This window comes from Charadrius vociferus, unplaced genomic scaffold, assembly GCF_000708025.1.
Source record: "Charadrius vociferus isolate BGI_N301 unplaced genomic scaffold, ASM70802v2 scaffold32, whole genome shotgun sequence".
In the NCBI taxonomy this organism is placed as follows: Eukaryota; Metazoa; Chordata; class Aves; order Charadriiformes; family Charadriidae; genus Charadrius; species Charadrius vociferus.
The window spans coordinates 4,195,972-4,204,455 of record NW_009647856.1 but is presented as its reverse complement, the minus strand read 5'-3'; the positions used below and the strand labels follow the sequence as shown (position 1 = coordinate 4,204,455).

General features: G+C 37.5%; 1 protein-coding gene across 1 annotated transcript in view; it reads left to right on the top strand.

Annotated features, from left to right (window-relative positions):
• SEMA3A (sema domain, immunoglobulin domain (Ig), short basic domain, secreted, (semaphorin) 3A) overlaps positions 1 to 8,484 on the top strand; it is a 168,045-nt gene that overhangs the window by 39,784 nt on the left and 119,777 nt on the right. The gene's annotated exons all lie outside the window — the stretch shown is intronic.

Genomic DNA, 8,484 nt, shown 5'->3' with positions numbered 1-8,484 from the left:
CACTCTTTCTTGCAGTCTCTTTTGCCAGTGAAAGAGTTCACACCCTCACTCACTGGTGGCTGACCCACTGCAGGCCACCCTCAGTCTCACACTGTCTCAAATTTGACATGTAAATCCTTCATGGACCTACCCCTTAAGTCTCAGCAAGCATCAATGGTAACTTGGTTGTCAAATACCAAAGTCACACTTGAAAACAGAACCACTGGGCTTTTTGAAAATTTCCCCTGATATCCCTAACAAACTTAGCACCTATTAATTCTTTTAAATGAACTCACTTGCTTTTGAAGTACATTGGTTTGGTATCTGAAACCAAAATTTCTTTAAGAGTTAGAAAAACTTTAATACATTTTGCCCTGAAAAAGCTGAACACAGGATTTTTGTTGTTTGTTTTTTTGTTATCACAACTGCAACTCCAATACAGTTATTGACAATGTTTTTCCTTTTGACTCCTAGTTGTCCATGGTACGTGTATTGTAAAGACACTGACTGGATTTTGGACTTTCAACTTCAACTGTTAGGAATTTAGAATAAAGAACAATGCTGTTAAGAAATGAATAAGAAAAAAAAACGAACTGACTTTCTCACTAGGTCAGCTTTTCAGAAAGGAATTTTCTCAAATGTCATGGTATTTTAAGTAGTTTGTTGCTAAATAGTCCCCAAATATCTTGGCAGGTTTTGACATTACCCAGAGAGTTTTATTTTAACCTGAGAAGATTTTTTTCAGAAATAATGTTTTTTTGGAAGAGGAACTGACTTTAAAAGCAAATAAACTAACCTAAAACTTCACAAATTGTAGCAAAAAGCAGCATGTAGACCTTTTGTCTTTGCATTGAATATATCTGACTTTAATTCATCGCTATGATTGTGACAAAGTATAGTCATATCCCCTGAGCCAACCTCAAATTAGCTTGCCTGCTTAGCCTGATGTAACAGCCTAGTTATTCAACATGCAGCTTCATTGATGAGGACACAATTAGATGAGGAACAAAATCAATTAATCTTTGCTGGCCTCTTAGCCAGTAGTTTTAGACAATATAGATACATGAGTGAGTTTCAGGCTAGCTCAGGTGTGTCTATACTGCAGCATGGTCAATATTTTGAACAAGTAGGTGTGCCTGTAGTGTAAGACTTCCTTTCCTGCTTTGCTTTCATTCTGGGAGAAAAAGTTAATGAATTGAAAACCTGCATCTTGCAGTTTTGGGGAACAGTGAGTAAAAACTCTGTTCCATGGTACCCTTGGACACATCATATGGGCAGGACATGCAGAGGATAGGACGTGACAGTCTTCCCGTCTTGTCCCCACTTGGCCAAATGAAATATATTTGTGCCCTGGGAAAACAACTATCTGTGCTGTTAGTCATTGAGAAGGTGTTCATGCCTCTGTGATTTGATATTTGATGAAACAATGATGGTACTGTTTATAGATAAGGTAATACTTGAAGTGACAACTACCCACAATTTCACTTTCTTGATAACCAGTACTGGTTCTGCTCGTTGAAGACTAACTTTCCAGCAGTATCATACAAATGGCTGAGAACTGATGAACTGCTAACTGGATCTGATAACTGAGCTACTTAATGAATGGGATTTGGCTGGCTGTTTACCTGTGCTAGCTCAGAAGATGGTGCGATTTAGGGTCATGCAGTGCCACGTTGAACTAACCAAGCTCACAGAGGATATATTACCCAAGGTAGAGGGCTGAGTTAATGTGCTTACAGTGTTTCTACTATTTGAATTAGCATGTTTAGAAACCATTCTCACTAGCTCAGTATTTTGCCATATTATTTTGCTACATTTTAGAAAACCTTGAGAGTTACAGATGTTGCCCTTAATAGCTGGGACTCCTTGGTATGATGCCTCACTTCCATTTTTCTCCTGTGCATTCCTTATACCAGTACAAATGGGAGGTAGCATAGATGTTACCTACTCAAGTTTTAAGCCAGATATTTTTTTTCCTTAGACAGATAACTGCTTAGTAAAACCAGATCCTGGTCTCTCTTCACCATCGTATATTTCTGCCTGATTCATCACACCCCCAAAAAAATTGCTATAGGTAATATTTATTGTCTGTGATTTTGTAACAATGTTGTACTTAAATACCTGTGAAGTTCACAGCTAAATATGTGACATAACCTTTCTTACAAAGCCAAATTCATAATATAGGATGTTACAATCATTTTACAAAGATATGAAATCAAGCTTTACAAGTCTTTGTTTAGCTCAGAGGTTAATATTTCTCATGTTTTATACGAAAACAGCTGAGCAATAGGGATAATCTGGATTCACTTTTGGAGACAAAAAGGACAAATAATGTAAATAATAAAGGGAAAACAGGTTGGCTTTTGAAATCTAAATGTTTTATGTCTTTGAAATATTATGTGACCCCTTCAATTATTCAAATCAAGAACACTTTAAGGGCTGTCATGTAGCTAAATAGCGCTGACATTAATGAGCTAAAATCTTCTCTCAGTTTTACAGTATAAAAAACATATGCATCAGTATTTTGAAGTCAAAGGAGCCCATGCTTATGCCGGTGTAACTGAAACAAAACATTGGTGCAACATTCCTCTTTCCAAGTATCTGGTTTTAATCAAACTATACTCGTGGCCTTCAAGTGTTCTTTGCTGCAGTGGAAGGTAGGCAGGAGTGTTTCATTTAAAATGCTTGGTTTACATCATGAGTGCACTAAAAACTGTATATCTTGTCCTAGCTACTTCTAATAGATAAATTCTAATGAAAGCATAGTTCAGGGAACTACATGTTCTTTCAGAAACAAAAGTTTTACAGAAAAAAAAAAAAAAAAGGTTCTGTTTTTTTCTCCTTCTGGTAGAATTCAGTGGAACCAGGTGATTGGCAACTGTTATGATAAGGTAGATGAAGAGGATGAAAGCTAGAACTGATTGAACAGCTGTGAGAGGCTCTGTTCCAATTGTATTTTGATTACTGATAAGATAACCCTCCCTTTTCTCCCAGTGATTTATCTTATTCAAATTACAATAACACTGAATTGCCATCGACAACAAATGCTGTGTAGTTTCAAGTTTGTCTGGCTCATAATGTAGCAAAAAAACAGAGGTGCTGATTACAAAAGTTTTCTTGTTACATTTCTAAAAATGGATAAACCACTTATTGCACTATGTGATATCATACACTTTATAAACCTGTTTTTTGTTTCATTTCAGATAAAACTGATCACTTTCTGATATTCCCAAGCAGCGTAATTCCAAAATTATGTGAAAGCATAAGATTTTGAGGGGTTTTTGTTGTTTTTTTTTTTTAATCATTTTCTGTGTCTTTTTTCTTCTACTCTTACTACGAAATCAAATGGTAATTGATAAAAATAATCTGGAAATTTTGGCTGTTATTAAAAGACTGATAGCCTGACCAGTTAAAGATGTAGCAAAACACAGATTTCTGCAATTATTTATTTCTTTTTTTTTCTCAGATGAAATATTAAACAATGGATAAATTAGCTGCCCTTTATTTTAAATAATTACTTTGTAGAAGTTTGAATTATACCATAGAATGTTAGCAAGAATTTTATTTTTTTCTTAGAGTGGGCGGCTGACCCGTTCTCACTAAGGGTGAGACTCTAAGGTCCCAGTGATGTCTGACGTGTAGATGAAAGAAAGTAGTTGAGGTATAAAGTAGTCAAATATGGGCGGGGGATTGGGGTGGGTGGGAAGAAGTTATCCTTCAGGCTATTGGCCATGTTACTAAGGACTTGGAAAGAGGTCAATGTCACCTGATTTCAGACAGCTGACAAGCACCCATCAGAGTTAGTCCCCATCAACTTTTATAATACATGGAAGTACCCCACTGAAACACCTCGCTGCGGGCATGGCAGCCGTTGTCTCTTTCAGACGGGGAACAGACTCACAACACAACAAATCTGGTGCCTTTTCCCTGCTTATATCCCTGGTTTTGCCAAATAAGCGCCGCTGGCTAATGCTGTGCAGGAAGCTGTCTTGATTTCCCACCAGTCCCTGCCTTTTCCTTAACTGTTTGACAGGGACAGAATTCACCATCTACACTCAGAGCAACGAAATGGAGAAGCTACAGGAGAGGTTGGAAGTTAAAATACCCACTTCTTTCCTTGCACGGTATAATTAATATCTTAGAATTCAGCAAATAATCACTCAAAGAGCAACGACTAATTTATACCCAGGATTATTTAGACAGATATACATGCTGATATACAGAACAGGCACAATATGCATCTGTGTAAGCAACAAATGCATGTGCAAACATGCGGCCACCTGATACTCTGTAGCCAAATAAAAGCCTGGCGCGAGAAGAAGGAAATGTTCTAGCATGACGTTGTGGGAGGCATTGCTCACAATTCAGCAAAATCCCTGTTTGATGGCATAATACGCATTGACTCATCTTTTATCTACTGCTAGGAGATACAGAGTGAGATCTAATCATTGCTGGCAAAGGAATGAAGGTCGAGAATTTTGTGCAACCAGCAACCCACTCATTTGGTTCATAAGCGTGTTATGACGAGCAGAACTTGCTGTAGAATCCAGTCACTCTGTGGTGTCACCAGTAATGGGACAGGGCCAGATCTGAATCCCAGTGAGGAAACTGGGAGACCTTTCCTCTCATTTTTTCTAGAAATTGATATGGCCCTTTGATCCTTATCAACAAAAATAATCTTGGCTGGCACGTTGTTGTGAAGTCTGTAACAGGAACGCAGGCCAAAACTCACAAATTTTCTAACTTGTTACACAGACAAACTCTCTCTCATTAGGATTAGCCAGTCTGGTAGTAGATAAGTAAAAAATAAAGATGGTTTGCTTTTGTTATGTTCTTCTCTTGACAAACTCCGCTGAAGGAACACAGACATAAAACAAGGTTTACAGTAGAATACCAACCATGGTATTCCAAACCTCAGGGTCTGCCTGACTGTATTCATCTCAGCTATGGCTGTGGTTTTCTGGCTTATTCTTTAATGAAAAAAGTATCATAAAAATAAACCGAATCTACATTCCTTATGCATGCATATCTCCATGGATTTCACTCCAGGAATTTGGCCCTCTGTGTGTATACATACTATTAGTTGTGATTCCATTAGCAAATTAAATAACCATGTATTAAAAGGAAGGCAAGAGTTAGGGACTGGTTTTCTTCTGTAAATTTGCCAGCTTGGTCTGGCAAAGTGAATGTTCTGACACAAGTCAGACTGGATCAACAGAAACACCAGTTAATAGAAGAAAGGCCATGCAGAATCTATAGAAAGGCACATTGAAAACGGTCAAATACTTCAAACTTGGACACTAGCAGAGAAAGGAGAGTAAGATGGAGCAAGTCAGGACAGTGAATTAAAGGTATTTGAAGTGAAGTGGTTAGTAGGAGAATCTGGCCCACAAACCTTGAGAAACTCAGCCTCCAACTGGTTTCAATGATCATCACAAGTGAAAATTCATTATAATATGATGTTTTTAAAGATGTGGTGCATTTCAAACCGTTATTTTTGGTCACCTGCAACACTTAATAATTGTGGAAAGTAAGCATCAATAACAAAAGCAGTGAAGTCTTTATTGACTCCAAAATATCACCACCCACTAAATCTACCTCATATAGCATTTTATAGACAATACTACAGTCATAATGTGCAGTGGTTAGCTTTATAGGGTTCATTCACTCCTGTTCAAAACAACAGGCGTGACTACAGCCTAGGATGTGTCAAAAGGAAATAAGAAAATGCTCTCTGAGCAATTACTAAAGATAAAGAAATGATACTTGGCTGCAACATTTGGTGGAGTAATGTTACCATCTTTGCAACAAAAATAACTGGACAAAGCATAAAGGAAGTAAAAAAAAAGACTTTAAATGCAGGCAACCATTATCTGTCTGCATAGGTCATGGATATGCCAACCTTTAATAAGAACAACAGCAATAAAAAAATAGAAAAGGATTAGGGTATGCAGAGCAGACAGTATTAATTTCATTGTCTCATTGAAGGCATTCATCATTTTCCTCTTGGCATTGAAATGCAATCTTTGTTGTAAATCTTGGTTTATTTTAGCACTGATCAGCCTCGTACCTTGCTGGCATGACTGATCGACGCTTAACAGAATTGATGGATATCAGTGCCCTTCTGAGAGCTTTCCCTGTCACTGCTCTTTCTGTGGGTCTCCCAGCAATAGTCACTGGCTGGATGCTGAAAAGACACTGGATGGTAAACACTTTGAAACTAATTAATTTGAGGGAGTAGAATGCTTAATTTGTATTGATTGTGCAAATGCCATTGTTTTGCTCTTCAACAGCCCTTTCCAGAATGTCATACAAAGCCATATTCATCACTGGAGAAATACATGTAAATTAGAATAAACAGCAGAGCAACTGCAGAGATTATTTACGTTTTCACCTCTTAGGTGTGATGTAACTCAATCCTAACTGAATTAGTAGTGAATGAGAATCATCGGCACCCAAATGACATTTTTGTCCTCCACTTATATTCTCAACCTGATTCCTGATAAGGAGAAACCTGATTTTACGTGATTTGAAATATAGTGCTTGGAATACGCGTAGGCCTAATCTTTTGGGCAATAGACCCTGGAAATCCAGTCACCTCCTGCAAAAGTCAATAATGGGACAATATGGCAGATACTGGATTAAAAGCCATCAGAAATGTCCTAACCTTAAAGAAGACAACAGGGATTTAGCATTTATTTTGATTTTAAATTACAAGTTCACAAAAAAATCACCAGTGTTACCTTTAATGTTGCATACTCTAAAGAGTCACAGAAAATGAAAAGAAAAAAAATATATATTTCCCTGCACAGCTACACCTGGTCCTTTTAACTTATACTGTGGAGACGTATGAACAGTGATGACGATGATGTAATTTACTCTTGGCCATAATAAACTTTAGACTCCAATGTTATGGTCTGGCATTTTTCATGAATATTGGAAAGAAAAGAAAACATCAATCACCATCTGTGGTTGTGAATATTTAGAAGTCCACATTAGCAAAATCATATCGGGCTTGTTTTAAACTAAGTGGCTGTGTGCCTAACTGCTTTTATTTTCATTTATATCAGTTTTACATTTGTGTAACATTGGCTTCAGCAGACTCTTGTCTTTACGCCACAGTCACAAAGGGCAGAATCATACCTATGCGAATTCAAACCAAGGAAGATGAAAAAAATTACAAAGGTTTTTGACAGCTATATTATAAGAAAAATGATCAGATACAGATGACAGCAAAAGCATTTCTAGCCAAGAGAGTTCTAAGACAAGTTAAGCAATCAATCATCTGCATCACTCACTATTCAGCGAGTCGACATTCAACATCTGAATCAGTCATTACAATGTAAAGAGAATTAGTAAAGTCTCTAACGAAATGCAAATAAGTGAACTGGAGGACAATACAGTCAAATTCTAGAACTTGGCAGGAAGCCAGAAGAATTATTTTGACAAGACTGCTTGGGGTGATTTGATTTCTTCTTGTTACATTAAAAAAAAATTAAAAAAAAAATCGAGAACTTAAGTCTTCAGCAGTACAAGTTTTAAAAAGTATTCTGTAATACAAATGTATACTTACATTTAGCCAGAAAAAAAAAAAATAGAATAAGGAACAAAATATGCTCTGACGCTTTGCTACTCTTCTACACAAATTAACTCTTTTTTGGTGCTGGTAAGGGTTTTTCCAAGTAAGTTCAAAGAATACTGGGGTAAAGCTAGCTTGAATGGTGTGCAGCTCTTAGTGCTATCTTTATCTTCCTTGAATATATTGCCTACTAATTCTTGCCATGGTAGAGTATCTGCCTGCTTCAAAATCCACCTGGTATAAGTGAATGTAAAAAATAGGTTTAACATCTACGGGACTACTAAGCTGCAGGTGTTTAAATTCTGTAAAATTATAAGTACCACTTTTATGAAGTTACAAAAAAAGCCCCACCTAGCATCTTCCTTGTTCTGATTAAAATAAAAGAAGGGGAAAAAAGGAAGGAAAGGAAAAAAGAAAATTAAGCAGAAGCTTCTTTTTTAACAACAGTTTCACCTTGTTTTTTAGCAGCATAGGGGATGCTACCTTACACTTGCTTATCATTTGAAGTAATGGTGGAAAAATCTTATTGAAAACCAAAAAGTCGTAGCAGGTAGCTGCACTGTTAGGCAAATCCTAGACATCTAGGCATTTGGCAGCTGTTTCGAGAGGAGCGACATGCGTCCTTGGCTTGCACATATGGCAGAGCTAACACAAATGTTAGGTGCCTGAAGGTCTGGCTGTGCCCTATAGCCATCAGCTCTTGGATCCCGATGTATTCACTCCCTTTGTCGTCTGTCCTCATGGATGCTGTGTGAGGAGCTGCACTGGCATCGACGGAACTGCTCCTGCTCCTACAACTGCATGTTTGCCTCCATACATCACAAGGTCGGGGCTTGAACCGCGTAGGATTTGTCATCACAGGGAAAGTTTCTTGTCGATGACTTACTAGTGCAGACATGCCTTGAAATGATAGAGATGGTTTGGCT